Here is a 26,874-nt window from a genome sequence, read left to right on the forward strand (position 1 = left end):
GAATCAAATGGAATTAAATTTTGCTATATGGGAAGTAGGATTGGTTTTGACCATTTTCGCATTGTGACATAATAGTGTAAGAGTAATACTTTCGAATTTAGTTTCATCAAGATATTTTAATTTTTACTCAAGTTACAGCTTGCACGGACGGACAGACAGCTTGCACGGACTCGTCTCATCACCCTGATCATTTATATATGGGTTATTCCATACCAAATCGACCACTTTTAAACCCGACCCCTTTAGATTTTGCTGAAACTTATCCATCCTTTGAAAAAATTCTCAAAAATTTTTTTCAAAGGGTAGAAATGGATGGATAAGTTTCAGTAAAATCTAAAGGGGTCGGGTTCAAAAGTGGTCGATTTGGTATGGAATACCCCATATGTACATATATACAGTTATACTATACTACTTAAAATAATGGTGCGGTATCTACATACATACTTATAAGAGTGTCTTTTTTTTTTGAACTATTCATATTTTTCAACCCTATGTTTATCTCGATTGGTTTTAGGTGATACAAGCAATTGTTAGGTGAACAAAACTGTTCAACTCTGTAGCAATATGTTGCAAGAGTATAAAAATAATCGGGTTAACGCTACTGCATGTCTATGCTGTAAATTGCACAGAAAATACTCCGATGAAAAGGCACGCTAAAGACAAACCACCACTTGCATTGAGTTAACAGCACTGAAAGCCACTGAAAAAAGCTTAACGAATCCGAGAAGCTAAGAAATTCAACAGAACGGACAGTCGTAGTAAATTTAATGAAAAATTAAATTGGAGAAAATGTATGGAGCAGAGAACTAGCGAATGGTGGTAACAGAAAATGCTGCACATTTCGAATATACTTCTAAAAAAAGGTTTAACTCGCTGGCCAGTTACTGCGCTCAGTGACGAATAGCCCTTTGAGGTGAATACACATAGTATATACTATGTACTTGTACTAACAATGTGAGCACATATCAGTAAGTTGACTTTCAAGCTGGTCTTTCCTTAAAAATCTGGCGAACACACTGATATGTTGGCTTGTTAGTTACTTATGACCGTCGTTACGTTTGAGCAGCAAGCAAGCACTGAGGCACATCAGGTGTTCAATAGTGATTATCTCGCGTGCCTTCACTATCTGTACACATTTACTCATTTTATTATTTTTAATTACAACCTTCTTTCTTTTGTTTCTGCAGATTCTGCTGTTGCCTGCAAGCAATCAGCGCACCCTAGATGTTTGATAAACACTTGCTTCTTCATTCTCCCAAGAATGTAATTTGTTTGCTTCGTTGGCTGTTCATTATTATTTATAGTTTTATGGACTGCAACAGATCAATATACATATTATTACATTGTGAGAATTATTTTTATCCTGTGAAGTTCGCCACCATAATTTAGTGGTAATACAAATTACACCTTAGTATAATATTTCTTGAATAATGAAAAATCGTCTCTAACACATGATTTTATGCAATTTCAAATATTGATTCTACAACTATTTCAACTTTTGAACTACATTTTAGCAGTCACGACCCAACACACAATCTGCCTGATGCGAGTATGTGGTAAGAACATGAATTCGTTTGAAAAGGAAAGAAAAAGAAAATTGTGTAAGAAAGACTGCGTTCACACGCGAAAACTTTTGTTGCTCAAACTAGTAGTTTGTAGGCGACGGGAAGGCAATAGGAATTTTACCTTCTGCTTTTATTATGTATGTATATACAATAATAAGCAAACACTTATATGTAATATAATTGAAATATTTAAAAAGATAAACAATTTGAGAATGTGATATGAAAGGGAATGCAGAAAAATGTTCAACTCAAGTTGCCAGACGGAAGTCACCGGAATACATCCAAAGAGAATTTGCCGACACTGTCAACAAAAATTTCCGTGTTTAAACTCAGATAAACAGAACAAAAGAATAAGAAAACAAGTAAGGTAAGGCTAAGTTCGGGTGTCACCGAACATTTTATACTCTCGCATGATAAAGTGATAATCGAGATTTCATTATCCGTCATTTACATATTTTTCAAATACCGTATTTGTGTAAAGTTTTATTCCGCTATCATCATTGGTTCCTAATGTATATAATAAACAGAGAAGGCATCAGATGGAATTCAAAATAGCGTTATATTGGAAGAAGGCGTTGTTGCGAACCGATTTCATCCATATTTCGTACATGTCATCAGGGTGTTGAGAAAATATTATATACCGAATTTCATTGAAATCGGTCTAGAAGTTCCTGAGATATGGTTTTTGGTTCATAAGTGGGGGACGCCACGCCCATTTTCAATTTAAAAAAAAAAGCCTAGGTGCAGCTTCCTTCTGCCATTTCTTCCGTAAAATTTAGTGTTTCTGACGTGTTTTGTTAGTCGGTTAAGGCACTTTTAGTGATTTTCAACATAACCTTTGTATGGGAGGTGGGCGTGGTCATTATCCGATTTCTTCCATTTTTAAACTGTATATGGAAATGCCTGAAGGAAACGACTCTGTAGAGTTTGGTTGACATAGCTATAGCAGTTTCCGAGATATGTATAAAAAACTTAGTAGGGGGCGGGGCCACGCCCACTTTTCCAAAAAAATTACGTCCAAATATGCTCCTCCCTAATGCGATCCTTTGTTGCGAGAGTATAAAAAAATAGGGGAGAAACGCAACATGAGTTATGTGTTCTGCGGCACTTGAAATAGCCAGCAAATGCTACGCATCCGCTGGTTGGCAATTAGAGGTAGGCAGAAAATTGTCTAGCAAGTCTGCACGATGCACAACTCAAAAGGAATGTCGTCGTTGTGTAATGAAATTCTATGCTTTCCGGCTGCAGCTATTGTAATTGTGCTGGTGGCCAGAAATTAAATGGCCGATTGCTGCTCATTGCATTTATACAATTGTGGTTGCAACTATGTATGTACCTATGATTTAATCGATATTTAAGAATTTTTATTTTGTTGACTGCAGAGGCAGTTGTTGTTGGGGCTGGGGCGTCGCTTAGAATTCTGCTTAGGCGATACGGCACGACTTGTTGCTGACGGCGCTAATATTTCCGCATTCTTTTGGTTATGAGCCTTTAAGTATTTAGTAGATTTTACGTATTGGTTCATTAGAAGTTCTATGGTATAACTTGGGAGACTAGTGTAAAACTTCAAACAGTAAAATAAATTGATATTGAATTAGATATAAAATAAAAACTTTTATATCTCTTTGTGAGATAAAAATGACCTGTGTAGGTATTATATGTAGCTTCGGCACCGAAGCTAACATTTTCTCTTGTTTTTGTTTTTAAATTTGGAAATGAGTCCAAGGCATTTTGTTTAATTTAAAGTGCAACAATGTATAAATATTGGGTCGAAAAAGTCTTTTTGTATATAATTATAATAATACTTCAACTTATTTTTTTATATTTATAATAATAAATAAATAAACGAATATGTACCAATTTGGTCGACCACTTTTTGCCATTCTTCCGCTAGAGAGATTATTCTGTCAGTGTAAAACTTTCATCATTATAACTCGAAATTTCGAAATTTCCAGAATGGAGGCGTGCGAACCATTGTTATCCTACATGAACTGATGCAGCATTGTCTCCGTAAACTTCACAAATTTCATTGGTGGCTTGCGTGGCATTCTTTCCTTTTTTATATATAAATTTAAAAATATAGCGAATTTCTTCATTATTTTCACTCATTTTTGAAGCACTGTAACTTTTTTTCGATTTCCCTGAATTTAATTTATTTTGATTAAATGAAGCTTAAAATTTCACCTTTCCAAGACTATATGGTGTAACACAATGTGATTGGTAGCACTGGAGATGTACCTGTACGACTGCAACGACATCTATTGACAAAATGCGAAAAGACTTTTTCGACTACCCATTATATAAAACCACTCATGTGCATTGCATTCAAAATTAGCAGGATGATGATGGATCATGGAAACTCTAAGCTTTTAACATTTAATCATTCTACCTGTACTTTCCTACTCTTTAAGCCTCTCATTAATCGTCCAATTCACGGCTTACTTCAGCTCTTTCGTAGAAGCAACTGTCTTCGTAATTTGTGACTTCGTAAAAGTTTCATTGCTATTTGCACTTGACTTTCGGAAATTTCACAATTAGTCAACCTCGTTTGCCGTCAATGCTACCTGCTATCAAGCCAGAGTGATGAATGTGCAAGCATGTAACATATTTGAATATTTGCGAATGTGGGATTTTATGTAGTAAGCCAGTGAGCCAGAAGTTAACTTAAACCACCATGCAGCGTTGATAAATATTTAAGAAATTGTAACCAGACCTGTTGAACCAATAAGTCGTTTTTGTGTGGTACTTGCAAACGGGAAAGAGAATGAACTTAAGACGTGACATCGAGAGAAAAAGTAGTTTGATCGTCCCTTTTGGAGTTATCGAAGTTTGCGCACTTAATTGAGGATGAAGACGGAAATGACAGCGATATTGATGAGACAGTTTTAATGAAGAAGAACTAAATGGTGTATTTGTAACATTATGGTCTGGTCTTATTTTAATAGAAAAAATAACAAAAAGTAGTATTCGTAAATAATGTAAAACAATAAATAAAATTCTTGCAAATAATGGTTGGATGTGAAAATGAAGAGGCCACACCTGGTGCGACAGCCCAAGACTGCAATAATTGTTTAAAAAGCAGTAACATTTTCGGCATCTCCGACGGCGCTAAAGAAATAGTCTACCACTGTTGCTGATGTTGAACTCTCTTCAATAGATGAAGGTTTAATAAAACAAGAAAAAACGTTAACTTAGATTGCAACGAATCTATAATGCCCTTCCATACAAAAACTTGATTCTGATCGATCTGTATGTTATAGTGGTCTGATGAATTTGGTTCATGGATTATTGCCTTGCCGTGGCCAACAATCCATGTAAAAATTCACGAAGATATCTTGTCCAAGGACTTCAGTTTGATCGTTCAGTTTATATGGCGGTTCTAACGAATGGACAGCTCTTAGGAAGGTGGCATGTGTAAAATTTCAGAACGATTTCCCAAACCTTGACCGATTTGTTCATATACAGACAGATATGGCTAAATCGATTCAGCTTTGCTTTTTTTGGAATTTCACAATAGGTGGCCTTTTTAATTTAGAGGATTAATTATCAACGGATATCGGCTCTCACTCGTTTTTAATACATAGTAGTACCCTTATGATCTAGATAATACTTTGCAAGCTCGTTTGTATTATCTTAATGAAGTTAAAACCAATAAGATTTAGCGAAATCTGAATTTTATTAATAAATTAATAAAATGTATCATATTACTTTCATATGAATGTGGAAAATTACGATACGAAAATGTTAGAATATCGTACACGTTATTCAAAACTGGCAGAAATACAGCAGGTAAAAGTAATCAACACATTGTAGTCAGTTACTGCGGCATATGTGTATAGCGGAATGCAAAATCTCATGCTGGATAGCACATTCAGTTGCCCTACGCGATGGTAATGACAATGACTTAGTCGCTTTTATTCAATGCTTCTAACTATGTCTGCTATAAGATATATAAAAATAGCAACTGTAACAGCAACAGCAACATTGAAAGTAATTTTTTGTTGCTTTGAGCAATTATATTAACGCACCAGCACGTATGCTACTTAACCTCTAGTGCTCTCACATACCTTTTTTAGAATTTGCAAAATCTCAGCACATACTAGTACAGAACTCTTTTCTGTTTTTTAGCTAACAATACCAAGATTTTCTTTTTATAAAAAATTCTCACAGAGTACAACAGAGCTTGAATAAAATGCACTAATTACAAAAAGTAAGTGCCTCCACGCTAACCCAGTGCATATCACCTGTCAACGTCGAGCCATCGCACTGCTACATAAAAGCAATTTCCCACAACCTTTTGCTGAGTTTACTTTCTTTAAACATACTTCTCTACTCCCTTGAATTTTTTATGCATGTTTACTCTTGAAGAGCCTGCTCTTTTGTTTATGAATGTGAAATTAAAAGCGTGGAAGTCATCCCGGAAGACCATAAAGTGGCTGGAACAATTGCTCTTAATTCCCATATGTGGGTAGATATCTTTGTATATATGTACATAGGTATATAGTTAAACAAACCTGCAAAGAAAGAAAAAATTATAATATTTTAGTCAATGTTTATTGTTTTTTTTCATAATTGATATAGAATATGAGGAAAATGTAATATTTTAAACTTATGAAATAATAAAAAAATATACTGAAATAGTTAAAATTGAGGCGCAAAAACTTCTCCTTTTGATCTTATTTTGGGACTCAAATTGAACAAAGCGAAATTTAGGGATGATTAATCTGTTTGCACTGAGAAAGTGGAATAAAACATAAATTGTGATTTATATGAGATTTTTTATATGAAAAAGTAAAATTTTAACTAAGCAAACTCTCTCTAAATTAATTTGACTTTTGCTTAGTTAAAGCACCTTGATTGTCGTTCTAGCCTAATGCCAACTGGAGATATTAATATGTTGAATATGTTTCAAATTATTCATTTAGTATATATGACAGTACTGTTTGCCATTACTCACTTTGCAACATTTTATTTTTAATTTGTATGGTCTTTCAAGAATATTATTCTGATTTTGGAGTACAATGAAATAGTACTACTACCAAGACATCAATTTAACTGGAATTGCTTTGCATGAATTTTGATATTTTATCTGGTAAATTTGTGTGGATACAAGTAAGTATTTTGATTTATTTTGACTTAAACAAAATACAGGACACTTGTAATAGCTCCACTTACCTAATTCAAATGTTTGGGATACTAATATATTCATTTAATTGTCACGTAACGGTAGGACGGGACTTTAGACCGTTTTTCTAGAGTTTGCATAATCCACTTAAAAGTGTAATCTGATACCAACTGATGTGAATAGACACTGTGAGTTTTCTGTAAGTAAATACTTACGTGCATATATGTATACATATTTATAGGCTGGTATTTAAATTTAAACAAAAACTGATATTTCGGGTGCAATCGTCCAATATATGCATACATACTTTTGACAAAGAAAAAAACACACATGTGAACTCTTCTGCTAAATTTGTGTTTGGCAATGGTTTTCTAGAGTAAATCAAACCACACGTTAATAATGCTTCAAACAAAATTGTACAAGAGGTGCTGGAATCAGCAAAAATAGCCCAATATATCTTTTAGATAGTATGAAATTGCTGACAAAAATTACCGGTTTATAACCCGAATTTTCTTCATTAGAAAATTATTGGGAAATTAGTTATAAAATACTAGGTAAACCAATAAAATCTTAGAGGGTTTTACTTTATGAAAATCTAAACTACTATGTTATATAAAACTAAGTTGGGGTGTAACTGTATATGCACTTCATACTCTCGAAATGTTCGTTACAAAGCCGCGTTTTTATTTTCAGATAGGCGTGGTTATATTCCAATTTCGTCTATATTCAAAGCTAATAGTCGTGACTTCATCTCTACGTTTTAAAATACGCACAGATGAACCTTTTTACGTTGATAGCCTCTGCGGAAACTCATTTGTAGTATTATTTTGAGCCTAGTTATTGTACTTTATAGTTTTACACTTAATGACATTTTATGAGACTGGGACTGGGCCGATTCCGCTCCTCTGTAATACCTTCTTTTGGTAAAAAGAAATATTTGTACCAAGTTTCAGACAGATATACCAATTTGTATACCCTGACCAGGGTATATTATTTTAGCACTAAATTTGTTATACTCAGACTGAAAAATCGGTACCCGATAAAGTATAAATGATCAGAGCTACAAGATGAGTCGATTTAGCACTGTTCGTTTTTTTTTTTATTTATGCTTACTATCTTTTACACACGTCCTTTTCTCGCCTAGAAGCTAATTCGTCGGAATTAATTCTTTTAACCACTTCGGTACGACCGTCGACTATAGTCAACAGCCAGGAATTTTATCTTATCTCTGCAGTTTCGCATTGTGCGCTCACATAATTCTAGTTTCGTGAAATCCAGGACGCGAAGGGTGAATGCCGTAACCACTTCGGTACAAATAATCTTTTCGAACTCTAGCATAGATTATTGTCTAATGCAACGCTATATACTCCGTCCCTTTGCATACTAATGCTTCAGTGCTACCGACTGAGTTAACTTGTCACGTTTCTCCGATTACATATATTACATACATACATATATAATTCTTTACCTATCAGTTTCAGCAATCACATACAATCGGTAGGTGAACAAATCTATTGTGCTTTGTGCAGCATATTGCGAAAGTATGCAAATTAAAAGTGGAAATATTTAAGGATAATGAAAACTTAATTCAATTCAAATTCGAATAACTAAGAATTATAAATATGTGTGATGTGAAGAGGTTTGTTTATTTTCCCTGGAAAAATCTTAAACGAAGAAATAACTTGCTATATAATTACACCTCAATTAAAAATTAAATAGGAAGTTTATTATTTACTATTCTCTTTAACAAATTCCACTGTGAGAAAATAAATTGTTCACCGTTATTTTAAACGTAAAACTGGAAGCAAGTTGTAGATCAGAAAGGGCAAACGCACGTAAAAAAATGGGGTAAAATAAACTTGGCAAAATAAAGGGCAAACGCACGTAAAAAAATGGGGTAAAATAAACTTGGCAAAATAATGCCGGAACCTTTAAGTGTTTATTACACAGCCGATTCAGACGGCGTGACTTTGACCTAAACATGTACATATATGTATGTAATAATGTATATAAATATACGTATACGTAAATAAGTTTTCTTAAAGTAGTATGAAAACAACCTGATAAGATTATTACTGAATACTAAACATAAATATCCTTAAAATACATTGAGTTGAGGTATACATTTTCTAAAATCTTAAAATACTTCTTTTTATTTTCATCTCTGTTTTTGCTTAATACGGCCCTCTGTCAACGCAAAATGTCTGCTAAATGCAGTTCAAGCGCTGAACACATAGAGAGCGACAGACTGCAAACTACATCTGTCAAATATTAAAATACACACGTTCTTATGGGCAGTGTTATTTTGACAGCTGCACGACTACACGACTGCAGGCCGACAGTTGTCGTTCTCGCTAACTTCAATATCCTCCTATTTTTGCCAACGACAGTAGGACGACAGTAGAATTGACAGTAGAATGGAAGATAGAAAGAGGAGGTAGAGTGGTGATGCCACTAATATGTAAAATGTAAAATTATTCACAGCTCTAACAAACTTGACGTTATTTAACAAATAAAAGCATAAAATAGCTATATTATAGCTCTATTATATCATTTGTAATAACAATTGATAATTTAAAGCAAAAATATTTACCTATTTATTTATTTTTTGCATAATTTCATTTTGAACAAAATATTAAAATTTCATTGAAGTCAAAGGAATTAGTATGACCACAACGAAATTGTGCACATATAAAATGGACAACTGCGTTGTTTTGTGTGCATGCCGGCCATTGTGTTGTTGTTGCTTCTCAAAATGGACATGTAGTAAGATGCACAACGACGTTTTCAGTTCACTGTCGTGCTGCTGCAGTCTGTCGTGCTCTATGTGTTCAGCACTTCAAGCTCTTTTTATACTCTCGCAACAAAGTTGCTAAGGAGAGTATTATAGTTTTGTTCACATAACGGTTGTTTGTAAGTCCTAAAACTAAAAGAGTCAGATATAGGGTTATATATACCAAAGTAATCAGGGTGACGAGTAGAGTCGAAATCCGGATGTCTGTCTGTCCGTCCGTCCGTCTGTCCGTCCGTCCGTCCATGCAAGCTGTAACTTGAGTAAAAATTGAGATATCATGATGAAACTTGGTACACGTATTCCTTGGCTCCATAAGAAGGTTGAGTTCGAAGATGGGCAAAATCGGCCCTCCACCACGCCCACAAAATGGCGAAAACCGAAAACTTATAAAATGTCATAACTAAGCCATAAATAAAGATATTAAAGTGAAATTTAGCACAAAGGATCACATTAGGGAGGGGCACATTTGGACGCAATTTTTTTGGAAAAGTGGGCGTGGCCCCGCCCCCTTCTTAGTTTTTTGTACATATCTCGGAAACTACTACAGCTATGTCAACCAAACTCTACAGAGTCGTTTTCTTCACCACGCCCACAAAATGGCGAAAACCGAAAACTTATAAAATGTCATAACTAAGCCATAAATAAAGATATTAAAGTGAAATTTAGCACAAAGGATCACATTAGGGAGGGGCACATTTGGACGCAATTTTTTTGGAAAAGTGGGCGTGGCCCCGCCCCCTTCTAAGTTTTTTGTACATATCTCGGAAACTACTACAGCTATGTCAACCAAACTCTACACAGTCGTTTTCTTCAGGTATTTCCATATACAGTTCAAAAATGGAAGAAATCGGATAATAACCACGCCCACCTCCCATACAAAGGTTATGTTGAAAATCACTAAAAGTCCGTTAACCGACTAACAAAAAACATCAGAAACACTAAATTTTACGGAAGAAATGGCAAAAGGAAGCTGCACCCAGGCTTTTTTTAAAAATTGAAAATGGGCGTGGCCTCGCCCACTTATGGACCAAAAACCATATCTCAGGAACTACTAAACCGATTTCAATGAAATTCGGTATGTAATATTTTCTTAACACCCTGATGACATGTACGAAATATGGGTTAAATCGGTTCACAACCACGCCTTCTTCCAATATAACGCTATTTTGAATTCCATCTGATGCCTTTTCTGTATAATACGAGTATATACATTAGGAACCAATGATGATAGCGGAATAAAACTTTACACAAATACGGTATTTGAAAACTATGTAAATGACGTATAATGAAATCTCGAATTGTCCAAACTAATAACAATTTATAAAGGAGATATTCGTACGAATTATTAAACCTGAATTATTAATAGGACAGAGCAAAATTACTTTCGTATATATGATCAAAATTTTAAATATAAAAAAACTGCTTTGGTTACATATTATATTTCGGAGTTGCCCCACGCAAAAAAAAAGTATATTTTATTCCGAATTCTGATGTCTTTAGAGATAATATGAATTTAACTTTCACTATTATATCTTTAGATTTCATATGAAATTAGCAATTACTACGAGCTAATAATTCATAGAAGTAAAAGGTCGTTGTGTGACAATCTTTCAACAATTTTTTCAAGGTCTTCATATTTTGTACGTAAATATCGAAAAGCTATGGTAAATTATACAAAAATTTTACATAATGTATATACATACAAATATGTACTATAAGTTTTTGTTTGTTTCAGCAATTAGTTATAGGCCTAATTAACGGATTTTCGAATCATAACAATGAGGGTTGACGATGAAAGTGATATCATATTTCAAAATATCCACTAATTAGTGAAATTTTGCTGTCATTCGTAGTGGGCAATGCGGCATAGAATACCGTAATTTTCGTGAGAATAAAAACCATTAGTGCCACAGAGCATGAATTACCTGAAAACGCTTGTCAACTAATTAATTCATAAGCTAAAGAACAAACGAAATGAACACAGAATAAAACTGCAAAATATTTTAGTGAATAACAATAAATTGTAGTGAAAAAAAAGAATATACGATTTTACATGCGGGAATATAAACAAACATACTATATATGTATAACATGTGAAATATAATGCATTGTATTTGCATTTGTGGAATTAAACTATTAATGCAAATATTTGCTCAAACATTTGTAATGAAGTGAAAGAAAATTTGTTAAGTATAGCAAATCAAAACCGCAGTTAAGGTTTTAAGCAAATAGGAGGAATGGCAAATTAACTGTCTACAACGCTGTTGTTTATCAAGTTCTTTGACAATTATGCAAGCATAATTAGCCGTGAAAAGCTCGCAAATAAATAAATAATTATTATGATATAATTGTATATATGGCTATAGAAAAATGTACATGAATCATATTTTTCTCTTTGCATCAATTGAACCGGTTGATATAATCTTACTTCTCCATATGCTTATTTTGTATTCATAAATTATATCACAGCTGTTACTGCCGAGTAGAGTTATCAACATATTTTAAATATATGTACAAGTAAATGGTTGGTGTAAAGTTAGTAATTGAGTTCTTATATTTATATACGTTCAAATATATTTGTTTGGCAGCATTAAACAATTTATAAGGTATATATGATATGTAAATATATTTAGCGTGTCATATTAATAGAAGCTGTCTTCTTGTCAAAAAATTATCTTTAAAAGCAACATCAAATTCAAAATCAGTTATAGTAATTTATTAAACAATAATGGGTTACAGCAACTTTTCTTACCCGGCAAAAAGAATTTCTTCACTATGAAAGAATCATAACACTATTGCACATGCATCAGAAGACATTTTAGTGCAGGATGGCGCCACAAATGCAGTGCATGCAAATTGAGCATCTGGTCCAATGGTCGAACTGGTGAGTAACTCTTAGCGAATCGAAGACAGCTATTATTTTATTGTGAGAGATATATTATTGGTTTAAAATGTTAAAAATTATGCCGATCCTTGAAATCAGAAACACTTCCGTTGATTTCAAGAAAGTCTTGTATAGTAATGCATTTTACTACACTTTGGAAATCACCAGAGCTTGGATTACCAATAGATATGTTTTTAGACATGGGGTTTTCAAAGAAGTTGGTCTTTTTAACAGCTTTTATCTGACTTATACTCAGCTCGGTTTGCCGTTTCATAATGAACAGACATACTAAGGAAGAACTTTCGGTGAATGGATCAAAACGAGATGACCATCACCCGGTAATTTATTCAAGCCAGCCACTTGCTCGAAATCATTTTTAAAACATAAAAATTGCCTTCACGACAAGAACGAGTAATCTTTTAATAAAAGCTACTTAGAATCTAAGGTACTTTCATATTATTAAAAATACTATATATACTCGTGTACATTTTGTTTTTACTACTTCTTCTTAAGTCACAATATAGTGCGTCAAGTATGACTAAGTTGATAAATATTTTGCTTGCAACATCGGTTAATAATTTTTTTTATTTGTGTCTGACATAATCGCTCATAAATACCATATGTATATAAACAAAAATGTGCATTTGTATAAAAATTTAATACTGAAATGATCATACAAAAAGTATGTGTCCATGTACAAATATATCTGAGTATGCGGAAAAATTATTCTGTCCGTTGCTCAATTTCTATTGATAACGGTTAGCCCATAAGTAAATGAGTTTAAGAAGATTTCTATGTTTCTGATAAAATGGAGGACCAAATAGATAGTTGTTTGCGCTGCTTAATTATCATATATACATTTAGAGGGCAAAATATTATGTATATAGGTATATTCATGACTGAAACAGTATTTATTTCTTATCTATTATTTATATTAAGCCTTATATTTATTTGTGCCAGAGTATTGAGCCGACGGTCTTTATTTACGAGGCAGAACGTACTATATGCTGGAAATAGGCGGGACAGTAAGGTGCTGAGAAGATCCGCTATGTAATTAGGTCAATTTAATTATTTAAATAATTATTTCATATTAAAAAGGTTGTTAGACAACATTTATAAGAAAGTGAGAATTATCTTGTTTCATAATAAAAACAATTAGAGCACTCGTCTGCTAAAATTATATGTTAGTTAATGATTAACATTTTTCTTTGAAACGTTAATAATCGAATATCGCATAATTGTTTTTCAAAATATTCTCAATTAATATCTATACACTTTCGCATGCGTTTTTACTAATTTTCGAAGCACTTTTGCCACTTTGATTGAGGTATCTCCAAAATATATGATCTAAATGCATCACATACCTCTTCAGTCATTGACCTCTTAGTTTATTTTATTCGGTTAAATTGTTGTGTTCCACTAAAAATTTCTAAAAAAAAACAGGCAACCATTTACTTGGAAATGCTTCGTGTGCGCACAGTTTTTTGTTTTGGATTCGGCGGACGTTTTCACATATGGTCAATACATAGTGTCCGAAACCATAACTGATTTTAAGCGACCTTCACGAAACTCATTTTGGAGTGATCTGCGACCTCGACTGGATTCACCGTACCATCAATAAATATTGGTCCTTAGTGGAGCTTCATCGCTCAAAATTGATCTAAGTTCATCTACGCACTTTTGCGTTCTGTCGTTATGTAGCAATTACTTCTGATCATAATCTTTTTTATATACGAGTACTATTTTCAATATTATCAATATGTAACGGTGACGCGCTTCTGCTTAACTCAACAGGTAACACTGTGACAGGTAACATTGAATCCATTTTAAAATATATTTAGCTTTCTTGAATATAAACAGATAAAATAATTATTCAATAAAAAATCAATTATAGAGCAAAAGCCAAATGTCGAACAAAACTTTGCAAATAATATTTCAGCTGTCACGACATTCAGCATTAACGGTAACTCAATGATTAAGGAAAGTAGAAGCAAGAAGTCATTATACGGGGGAATTAGTGTGACAGTTAGCAATTCCACAGTGCAGGGCAGGATAATGGCATGAACATGTTACAGATAGCTAGGCAAGTGAACGGACTTGAGAAAAGCAACTTGTTTATAGGAATGTTATATAAAAATGCAAAACAAAGTGAATTGCGCTTTACGACAATTTCCTTTGTTACCATTGCCATGGTGCGTTATTCGTATGAACAGTTATGTGTTAGCTAAATTGTTAACTTTTAGTGATGTTAGTTTATTAGGCAGCAAAAGTCAGATGTCAGCTAAAGCCTGTTAAGGTGTGCGAGTATTATGGTTGAAATATTTGAAAAGGAAAGCAACTATGCGTTCTTGTAAACCATATACCAACTCCAGATAAAAACAAGTAAGGAAGGGCTAAGTTCGGGTGTCACCGAACATTTTATACTCTCGCATGATAAAGTGATAATCGAGATTTCATTATACGTCATTTATATATTTTTCAAATACCGTATTTTTGTAAAGTTTTATTCCGCTATCATCATTGATTCCTAATATATATACTCGTATTATACAGAAGAGGCATCAGATGGAATTCAAAATAGCGTTATATTGGAAGAAGGCGTGGTTGTGAACCGATTTCACCCATATTTCGTACATGTCATCAGGGTGTTAAGAAAATATTACATACCGAATTTCATTGAAATCGGCGAAGTAGTTCCTGAGATATGGTTTTTGGTCCATAAGTGGGCGAGGCCACGCCCATTTTAAATTAAAAAAAAATGCCTGGGTGCAGCTTCCTTCTGCAATTTCTTCCGTAAAATTTAGTGTTTCTGACGTTTTTTGTTAGTCGGTTAACGCACTTTTAGTGATTTTGAACATAACCTTTGTATGGGAGGTGGACGTGGTTATTATCCGATTTCTTCCATTTTTGAACTGTATATGGAAATACCTGAAGAAAACGACTGTGTAGAGTTTGGTTGACATAGCTATAGTAGTTTCCGAGATATGTACAAAAAACTTATTAGGGGGCGGGGCCACGCCCACTTTTCCAAAAAAATTGCGGCCAAATACGCCCCTCCCTAATGCGATCCTTTGTGCCAAATTTCACTTTAATATCTTTATTTATGGCTTAGTTATGACACTTTATAGGTTTTCAGTTTCCGCCATTTTGTTGGCGTGGCAGTGTGCCGATTGTGCCCATCTTCGAACTTAACCTTCTTATGGAGCCAAGGAATACGTGTATCACGTTTCATCTTGATATCTCAATTTTTACTCAAGTTACAGCTTGCACGGACGGACGGACGGACAGACAGACATCCGGATTTCGACTCTACTCGTCACCCTGATCACTTTGGTATGTATAACCCTATATCTGACTCTTTTAGTTTTAGGACTTACAAACAACCGTTATGTGAACAAAACTATAATACTCTCCTTAGCAACATTGTTGCGAGAGTATAAAAATGCTAGTCCTTCAGATGTAATGATTGCGGGATGATATAAGGATAGAGGAATAAAGGAAACCACAAAAACCTATCTTTATCAATTTTAATAAGTTTGTCTCGTGTAGATGGGGACGTGCTCTCAGATTGTAGAAAATTTTCATATGGTGAAGAAAGAAGTGATCTTCAACTAAAGCATAACAAGGCTTTGTTGGCCGAATTAAGCTACGAACTCTGTCCCATTTACCATATTCTCCAGATAGTCTGCATACAAGGTGCATTCCAAAGTAAACAGGACTTAAAAAAATAAACAGAGCAAATGGTTTTTTTTCCGGCAAAATCAATTTATTTTATCCAAAATAGTCTTCTTCTGCTTCAATACAGCCTTTTGCGCGGTTCAAAAGCACGTCGAACGAGTCTTTTTGCTCGTTGCAAGCCTTTTGAATGGCCTCCACGTCTGCATAACGCTTTCCTTTCATGAGCAATTGCATTTTTCCCAAAAGGAAAAGGTCGCATGGTGCCATATCGGGTGAATACGGGGAGTGGTTAATGGTTAAAATGAGATGTTTGGTCAAATAATCGTCCTTTGAATTTTGGATTCTGAGCAATTGTTTACTTTGGAACGCACCTTGTAGTAGACTTCCAATGGCTTCTTTTTCAGACAGGTTAAAGAAGTTGGAGGATACCTAACCAAACTGAGATGAGACTATGCCGAGAAAAAAATTATAATTTGACCAAAATTTTCATTTCTCTTTTGTAAGCTAAGTACTCATCGGATCACTGTTGTGGTTATATGCATATATTCATATAAAATTGATTAAAAAGTTGAAATTTTTAATACCAGGTCATTATTTGAGAACATTGTAATTACAAATAATACTGTTAGAAATGAAAGACATTTGCCAACTTGTGAGAAACGTACAATTTCTTGCTGAATTTTTGAAATATTCGGTAATTTGTTCGCAGCGCCAATAATTATACTCTCGCAACAATGTTGCTAAGGAGAGTATTATAGTTTTGTTCACATAACGGTTGTTTGTAAGTCCTAAAACTAAAAGAGTCACATATAGGGTTATATATACCAAAGTGATCAGGGTGACGAGTAGAGTCGAAATCCGGATGTCTGTTTGTCCGTCTGTCCGTCCGTCCGTCCGTGCAAGCTGTAACTTGAGTAAAAATTGAGATATCATGATGAAACTTGGTACACGTATTCCTTGGCTCCATAAGAAGGATAAGTTCGAAGATGGGCAAAATCGGCCCACTGCCACGCCCACAAAATGGCGGAAACCGAAAACATATAAAGTGTCATAACTAAGCCATAAATAAAGATATTAAAGTGAAAGTGAGGGGCATATTTGGATGTAATTTTTTTGGAAAAGTGGGCGTGGCCCCGCCCCTCACTAAGTTTTTTGAACATATCTCGGAAACTACTATAGCTATGTCAACCAAACTCTTCAGAGTCGTTTCTTTCAGGCATTTCCATATACAGTTCAAAAATGGAAGAAATCGGATAATAACCACGCCCACCTCCCATACAAAGGTTATGTTGAAAATCACTAAAAGTGCGTTAACCGACTAACAAAAAACGTCAGAAACACTAAGTTTTACGGAAGAAATGGCAGAAGGAAGCTGCACCCTGGCTTTTTTTAAAAATTGAAAATGGGTGTGGCGTCGCCCACTTATGGACCAAAAACCATATCTCAGGAACTACGGATACTAGACCGATTTCAATGAAATTCGGTATATAATATTTTCTTAACACCCTGATGACATGTACGAAATATGGGTGAAATCGGTTCACAAACACCCCTTCTTCCAATATAACGCTATTTTGAATTCCATCTGATGCCTTCTCTGTATAATATATACATTAGGAACCAATGATGATAGCGGAATAAAACTTTACACAAATACGGTATTTGAAAAATATGTAAATGACGGATAATGAAATCTCGATTATCACTTTATCATGCGAGAGTATAAAATGTTCGGTGACACCCGAACTTAGCCCTTCCTTACTTGTTTTTCTTACAAATTTCTTAAGATCTCTCTGAATTTCGTATTTATGCCATTATTCCCTTATGTGCTGAAAAAATGGAAACTATCATATCCTCCATAAGTTATTCAGCAGACAAAAAACTACTGCACTGTCCTTCGTCAATTTTACGACTCCTTAGTACAAACATATATACCTAAATAGATATGTCTCTCGCAATGCAGTTTGTGAGTTTCTTTGTGTCCTGCGATAATGTTTACTTGACGTTTGAGCGTGGAATATTTGTAGTAAGAAACAGATGTGTCAATCGTGCACCTGGCCATGTTGAGTAGCTGCGAGAAATGGTTGCTGACCGCATGAAATTCAAATGCAAATGGGCGCCCATTGTCAGTAGTCGTTACTGCTTCGCACTGTCAGCAATTGGAGTTATATTATGTTTGGTTTCAGGTACATATTACTGTGGATAAGGGTTAGGTACGAAGTTCGTGAAGAACATGGAATATATACATAAATACGTATGTGCTTACGAATTTTGTTACTATATGCACTTTGGCATGTTACATATGTACTCGTATGTTCTATTTTGATTTCTAAATGGTAAAAAATATGTACAAAAAAGTACTTTCTTAGCGCTATTTTGAATAATAATTCTTGTACGAAAGGAAACAAGTGGAAAAGTAAGTAAAGGAAGGCATGTATGCTTACTTAGTTGACAAAACCGTTAGCTTCGCATTACGGAGACATAGCAGTACATCAGCACACAGGAATCGTAGACATCATTCACACCAGGAACTGGCATTTGAAAAGACGCAAAAGCGTTGTCCTTTAAGTAGTTAGAGCCTTCAATTAATTTTTGTGCGCAAGTTTTGCTAAAATTGAGTAGTGTGCGGCAGGAGCGCGTGACATTTTCAAATCTGTTGCTTTGCTAATATGCGGTAAAAGTTTGGTAAGGTTTTCCTGAAGGAAGTGAAATGTGCATACGTGCAAAGCAGCTATTTCGCAAAACGAATTGCACAAATGCATATATTTATAGTATATATGGTGGTATGCTCAGTTTCCAAGAAAAACAAGAAAAAAGCCTAAGTTGGGTTTTCCCGAAGTTATAATACCCTTTACAGGTACTTTTTTTTGGCAACTATATGTCGGTAGAACTAAATATGCAAACGTAACTGGCCAACGGTTTCCTTCCAACGGAAAACGTGTTTTTGGTCGGTCAGTTAAAACGATAGCTATTGTGGTTAATTTTAAACAATATAAAAGGACAATAATCTATTTTAAATTTTGATAAGATAATTTGTGAAACAAAATAGTTACATAAGGGGACTTTATTTTGATCGATAAAGTTATATGGTAAATATATGCTGTAGTGGTCCGATCTGATTTGAATTTCTTCAGAGATTGCACATATGTCATAGGCAATAGTTCATGCCAAATTTCTTTAAGATATCTCGTCAAATAAGCTTTCCATACAAGGACTTGCTTTTGATCGATCAATTTGTGTGGCAGGTTTACATATACTATACTGTTTCAATGTCGGCGATTACGACAGATGAGTAGCTTCTTGGAGAAAAAGGGACGCGTGCAAAGGTCCATATTTCAAAAGTGTTGATGATTTATATACTAGTATGTATAAATTTATAGGGTGATCGACGTTTCTTTCTGGGTTTTAAAAAGTTCATGCCAGACTTAGTATATCCTGTTCAGGGTATAAATATTTCCTATAACTCTGAAACAGACAACAGACGTGCCTTCTTCCGTAAAAAATAAATTATTGCATTGACTTGCTTTAAAAGGGTTGGGGTCAAAATTCTGCTTTTTTGGAAATTCTGCATTCATAATTCCGGAAGTCGGAACACCGGGAATCAAAGTTATGGAAGTCAATATTCTGGAATTCAAAATTCTGGATAACGAAATTCTAAATTGAAAAATTCTGAATTGCAAAATTCTGAATGGCAAAATTCTGTAATTAATGATAAAAAATGCGCGTTGATAACAAAAAAAGTGCGCACTTTTTTGTTATCAACACGCATTTTTAATCACTAATTACAGAATTTTGCCATTCTGTAATCATATGTTTTATTGCCTAGTAAGTAGTTTTTTACAATTGCATGATTGTGTTTGTTATTGTTATTGCTTTGTTTGTTGTTCTTCATTTACTTTTTTGTACTACCATAATGATTTAGTTTACTATGTACCTACATATACATACATATATGTACTGACTAAGCAATGTGTTACTGCAATTTCATTAATAAAAACGTGCTAAATATTTTTGTGAAATGAAGGAAAATATAACTGTGGTGAAGTCCAATAAAGGAAAAGACATGTTAAACGTCGACGGCTACTTCTTCTATGTATTTGGAACGAAAAAATAAGAAAACATTTTACTGGACTTGTTCTGAACGAATTAAAAGCAAATGTACCGTGAGTATTGTCACACAATTCGATGGCTGTGAACATGTTATACGAAAAAAAAAGAAATGAACATTCTCATGATCCATTAATGAAGTATCTATTTGATCTTTATTTGTTAATAATGTTGTTTTTTGTCTTTCCGATAAACATGTTTGAATTTTGGAATCATTTTGGAGGTTATGTTTTGTTTATGTTATATTATTATGTATGTATAAGCAAATTTATATAAGATACACGATTTGGCTCAAATTTTGGGGAAAAAATTTCCAGAATTAATTCTGGAAAACGTAAATTCCGGAATTATGAAAAACCAGAATTTTGAAATGCAGCCAAAAAAAGCGAAGGAATTGCGGATCTCCGATTTCCAGAATTTTGTCGACCCAGAATTTTGACTTCAGAATTTTATTTTTAGAATTTTGACCGTTTCCCGCTTTAAAATACTTAATTTTTCCTTTCTACGTGCACTGAACTATAAATTTTCGTGACTTTTTGAAAGAAGGAGAAAAGGGAGTGATTATTTACAAAAATCTTTTTAGCGTTAATTTAAAAAAACCTTGTACAATGATTCATTTAATTATTTCGGCAATTATATTTTTTTTTTTGCAATAATTGATTCAACGTAATAGACTACTTTTTTCAATAACACCTGACTGTCCGCTGTTGCGGGTTGCTTTAAGGGGGTGCTCGTATTCTAGTCTAGAATTGCTATTTAACGGCATTATTTAAAGTCCAATAAAAAAAACTTAGAACATTTTTACCATCCAATTTTTTATCAGATATTTATTGATATTTTAAGAATACAAAAAAAAAATAAAAAAAAAAATTGTGTGATAATTTGATTAATTGCGGCGTGGTGGCGTGGCGGTGGTTGAAAATAAGGGTGCGCCCTTCTAATTTTTCAGTAAATGGCGACTGTTTGAATTTTTTGCCCGTTTTTTGGCAAAGATCAAAATTTTTTAAAAATAGTAAAAATCAAAATTTTTTAATAATCCTAGTTCCAACCATAGAGAGATATATAAAGAAAGTCCACACCAAATTTCAAGTTAATCGGTTCATTAGAACTTGAGAAATCATGTCAGAAGTGTTGAAAATAGTAGTTTCGAGAAAAACGCGATTAAAGATTTGAGTCTAAGTGCAGGCCGGTTTGCACGTTGCGTCAGTCGGTAAATAATAGGAATTTTAAAAATTCCTTTGGGGAATATATTCTTAAAGGTCCAGTCTTTAAGAATATGCAAAAAAAAATCGAGTTTTTCAAACTTCTAGACTAGAATACCCCCTTAAGTAAACCTTGAGACATTTCGCAATTTTGATATACAATTTCCTTAGCAATTTAGATTGGTCCGTTTACAAACAAGAACTTGCAGTTTACACTGTAGAAAAAAAATTTTAGTTTTAAAATTTGCTATGGCCGTATAGTGGCATGTTTCATACGATAACCGGAGCATAACCAGGCCCAACTCTTCTATTTATATAAAACATATGTATACAAAATCTATGGAAGAGCCAAAACTTTCGAATAAAGCATATTAGAAATCAAATTAATATTTTCTTTAATCTTAGTACCAAAGTCATTCATAAGTTGTTCTAAAATAAATACATTATGCGTAACATTTTCAAAATAATCACGTCTGGATATTTCTCAAACTGTGTAGAATACAATGCAGCATTTATTAATAGGAGCAAACTTACAAATATGATATAGTACATATTCTTAAAATTTATTTGCCTTATTAAATATTGGCAGTTAAAACACTTTTAACTTATTTTCTTTTTAATTTCAATTAATAAAATAATAAATTTATGTACAGGTGTTAAACAAGTATAATGGGCAATTAACCTTTAGTGATTATCAGTCACTAATATTTAATGAGCTTATGAAATATTTGTGGATTTGAAAAATTTTTGCAATAAAAATGTTCTTTGATTATGAAAGATTAACAAAAATATTTCAACCCGCAACAAATAACTTTTTATAATTCGGGTGGTGGAACACGGTGCTCGTTCGTTCCAAAGATGTGGTTGGCCGTGGGGAAACGGTCGGCGCAAATGATTCCACAAAAATATTAAATAAAACAAAAGGTTTCATATAATACATATATTTAAAAATAACAAATTGGAAACACACTTACCACGTCTGTAGTGTTTAGTTTCGCGCGAATTGAAACTTCAAAAAAGAAGAAAAGAAATGATTGCTCTGCCGATACAGACGTGGCAAAAGATATTGGGCGGGGGCGGCGTCAACAAATTTCAATATAATATTTATATTTCACTGCAATTAATTTCAGTGCAATACTTATAATACTTAAGAACATATATATGTATAGACAAATGTGAATGGTTTTGCACAAAACATTTACAAACATATTTATTTCCGTTATAAATGCAAATTATTGCAATTTAACCCCTTTCAACAATTAGTAATTTTAAAATTTTAAGTACAATGGCTTTGAAATTAGCAAATGACTATAAAAGCACGAATTTCAGTGCTGACAAGAATATTCATATTATAATTTTACTAATGATAAAATGAAAATTATTGTGTCAATGCGCAGATTTTTGAATTTATGAACATAATTTTTTCATCATAAGCTCAGTATTTATTTTTAAAGATTTAAGCAAATTTTCACAAATACATACAAATATTCGGTATTAACCTCCATATAAACCTTCAATGGCTTTCAGAAATTTCTAGTTTTATAATTTATATTTTAGCCTACTAAATGCATTTCACTTGAGGATTAGTGGCATGCGAGTTTGGTGTTTGCTAATTTGGCTGAAAGGAACAAGCAGCTGAACAATGTTAGAATTATTAATACCTGTGTCTATGTATACTTGCAGTATTAGCAGTGTTGCTATTAGAGGGAAAATCGGCTAATTTGCCGGGGTGGTCGAATAAATGAGTCAAAGGTGTACCGTAGGTAAACACCCACAATACCTGCATACCAAATGGAACATCGAATTTCGCTGACTGTAATTTGTGAATGGGAGGAATTTTTAGGTTGGATCAATTATCCTTTTTCGCTATTATCAGAGTTTTGTAGAAAGTACATGTTAAGCTGCTTAACAAACATAGAAGAACGTATCTATGATGCAATTTGACCAAAAATAAGTAGTTTTCATGCGAATATAGATTAAAATATGAGAGAATGTTAAATGTATTGCACATTTAATAGAATTTATAATCATTAAAAATATGTATTTTGTAATTATTAAGGAATTTGAAATGCCAAAAAAAATATATATATTTAATGCTTCACTATACCAATTAACGCTCTAACCGGAGTTAACGGAAATATTATGCATGTATATATACATATATTGTAATTTTTACTATTACTTGCTCATTTTTGTTATGTTTGTTTCACATTTAGAGTAAATATATCACGTTAACCCATATCGATTTTTGTTTTTTTTTGCTTCAGAGGTGGGAAGGAAATTACTTTCGCTAAGTGGAATTGATATAATTTGTATACATGCATACATATATGTGCGAACCTTTATTAGATGTAATGGCGTGTATGCATAAATAAATAAATAGTAACAGTTTTGTCCGATTAAGAGCGGCCGCAGTCCAATGAAAATGACATTTACCTTATTGATGCGTAACAGGCTATAGTGGTTCGATTTGAACAATATATATGCAACTTAGCTTTTAATAGTGTCAACGACTTTTGTCGTGACATACTTAAATTATGAGTGATTACTACGAAAATATCCTGTTCACGGTAGAAAAAATTATCCGTCATATTCCATAACTCAAGATCTTTCTGTCATTAATGAAAAAAACAACAAGAAAGCAGTTTTCTTTCTCAATTCACTCATACACACATCTTACGAACTTTACTCTTCTCGTTTACTTGCCACTACATGAATTCGAGGGAACTGAACTTTTTGTGTTATAAATGATGGACTACTAAAATATGCGACTATACTATACCTAGCAAGAAATTTTCAGCAAAAGCTTTTCCTCACATAGAAATTAGTGGGAATAATTAGAGGATTCCACCTAACTTTTCTAAAAACAGTGGAGGAAGGAAGGCAGGAAAATATCAAAAAGATTTATGTATGCAATATGATAATGCGATATTCTCGAAACTTTTCAAAATGATCATTCGAATTAGCCTCTATACATAGTTCTATTTATTCGAGGTCTTTACTGAACCAGCCGAACTAATTTTGTATGTACATACATTCAAGACGATCACTTCTTTTAAACCGATCACTAATTGATCGTAATGTTACTGAACGAAGAAGAAGAATGGTATGTCTGTTGGTAAAAATGCAGAATTCTCATTTGTAACCATACCTACAGTTCAATTATTCATTAGTGTTTAATTTGCTTTTAGGCACGCACTTATGACTAAATATAGGCACTTTTAGCTTCGCACGAAACGTGAATTTTTCCACAATTATTGGATTTAAGCATTTGGCGATATTATTTTCGTCATCTTCACATGTGTAACAAAACTTGAATTATTTTATGGACAGGGTTCTCCCCAAAACAAATAACAATAATAAAATAATAAAATAACCAAAAGCAGACATTGTGCTTTGTTAGACCGGCATTTGACAAAAATATACTAGTTTATTTTACGTATACAACAAACGCTCACGACTGCACCAACAAAAACTCACACACACATACCTGAACAATAGCAGCGGCCAATGAGGCTGAGCAACAGCCAGACACCGCTTATAACACATAAATCCAATTTAGATGGCACTATGCAGCAACTATATGTCGTGTAGTTTTTGTTGTTGTGGAAAAGCACTGGATTTGATTTTTCCAAACGTCGCTCGGATTCCTCCATTTACGTCTTGGTTTCACGTTTCTTTTAATTTATCGAACCGTGAACGTCGATTGCTATTAGTTTTGTTGTTGTTGCTGTTGCACTTAGCAGTATGGCAGAGGTGAAGGAGTAGTGAACTTGGGAAAGGGATTATTGCAATTCTCTTACATTTTTGATTCAGATCACAAAACAAATAAGTTAGGCTGAAGAGGTATTTAACTTGTGTATTTCTGATTATTTCCAATTTATTGTTTTCACAAACAGCAACCAATACTTGTTTACTTCATTTTTTATGTATGTATAAGCATATACACACAGGCTTTATATTCTATTTTCATTTCACATTTGTTATAAAAACTTCGACTTTTTATTAAAAGTCACACACACACACTTAAACACACATTTCGTTTACAATTTAATTGCTGCTGGTTATAATCCAAGCATTTGGGAACACTCATCAAAGCGCTTTTAATAGATACTAATTGTCGAGAGGTTTAAATTTTTCGGTTTTCGTTGATACTTTTTGCGTTAAAACACCTTTCACTTATTTAATATTTATATTTCCATTTGTGCACTCTTAACATCATGCATTTTCACAACACACCGAACGAAACGAATTGAAAAAAGTCCACAATTAAACCGTCGGTGAGCGTGACTTCCAACAGCACATGTATTTCGCACAGCACAGCACAACCAATTCTATTCACCACCAGAGCAACGAAGAAGACAAGAACTCCAGCGAGCGCTACATTCACTGCTCAATAACTCAACTATGAAACTCACCACTGTATATTGAGGGGAAAACGAAATATACTCATTGTTTGGGAGAGAGGAATGGGTGCCGCTCACAGTTGAGTCAAGATAAATTTTATTTTGAGTTTTATACTTTTAAGGGTGGTGGAAGTTGCATCAACATTGAGTAGAATCCTGAAGATTTCCACCATATTGTATGAATGGTTGTGGTATTTAGGAAATTATGATTTTTTCGTTTCATACCGTTTTTATTTTATGATATTCAATTATTTTTTTGATTTTACTTTCATATAGTAAACAGTTTTATTTACATTTCCTCTCCAAACGGTTTAATTAATTTGGTATTATATATACATAGTACATACGTATAATAAATTTACGTATAAATGTTTATAAATGTTGACGGTTGCGCATTATCGCACACTGATAGCAACAGGTGTCCGTTCAAGGTCATCAAAAGAAAACATTCGATACGAGAATAAACGTGGTTTTAAATTTTTTTAAATTGCTTTAAAACATATTTGATATATTAAATATACAAATCACCAGGGTTTCTTTAACTACAGAAATAATGTTTTAAAAAAAGTGTTCAAAAATTCTTTTCAAACCAATTTTTTTCGGGGATCTGGCCATACAAAATACAGTAAAGCAATGTGTGAAAATATTTCAAATTATTTATCTTATTAAGTATCTATAAGTTCAAAAAATGCATTATAAACTTAACCGATTAAGTTGATTGAGCTGAACCAGTGGCGGATCCAGAGACGATTCTTGGGGGGGGAGGGGGGCAAATTGAATTTATCCTTCGATTTGGGTTTCAAACTTATTATTGCGAGAGAAATACAGTACAAATTATGAAACAAAAATTATCGATTCCAATTTATAGGTAAACAAAGTGGTTATAATTGAAAAGTCAACCATATGCATGCATTACATATGTAGTGGCTCATTTTATTAAAAATTCAAACAGAAAACTCCTTTTACATTGCGTGTTTCATAACGCAAAACGATGACTGCCAAGTTTTGCAAATCTTTCGATGACTTCTTCGGCGGTGATTTCGATGTCATGATGCGTATGAAGCAACGCTAATCCAACTAGTCTTTCTTGAAGCATGATCGTCCTAAGCCATG

At 33.5% G+C, this 26,874-nt stretch overlaps 1 long non-coding RNA gene across 1 annotated transcript in view; it reads right to left on the minus strand.

Annotated features, from left to right (window-relative positions):
- The window catches only part of LOC120775844, a 44,841-nt gene extending 19,169 nt beyond the window's left edge, over positions 1–25,672 (minus strand). The window contains exon 1 of the long non-coding RNA XR_005705358.1: positions 24,846–25,672. This is a non-coding gene — a long non-coding RNA (uncharacterized LOC120775844). The remainder of the gene's footprint in view (positions 1–24,845) is intronic.
- Between the last annotated feature and the right edge of the window lie 1,202 nt (positions 25,673–26,874).

This window comes from Bactrocera tryoni, chromosome 4, assembly GCF_016617805.1.
Source record: "Bactrocera tryoni isolate S06 chromosome 4, CSIRO_BtryS06_freeze2, whole genome shotgun sequence".
NCBI lineage: Eukaryota > Metazoa > Arthropoda > Insecta > Diptera > Tephritidae > Bactrocera > Bactrocera tryoni.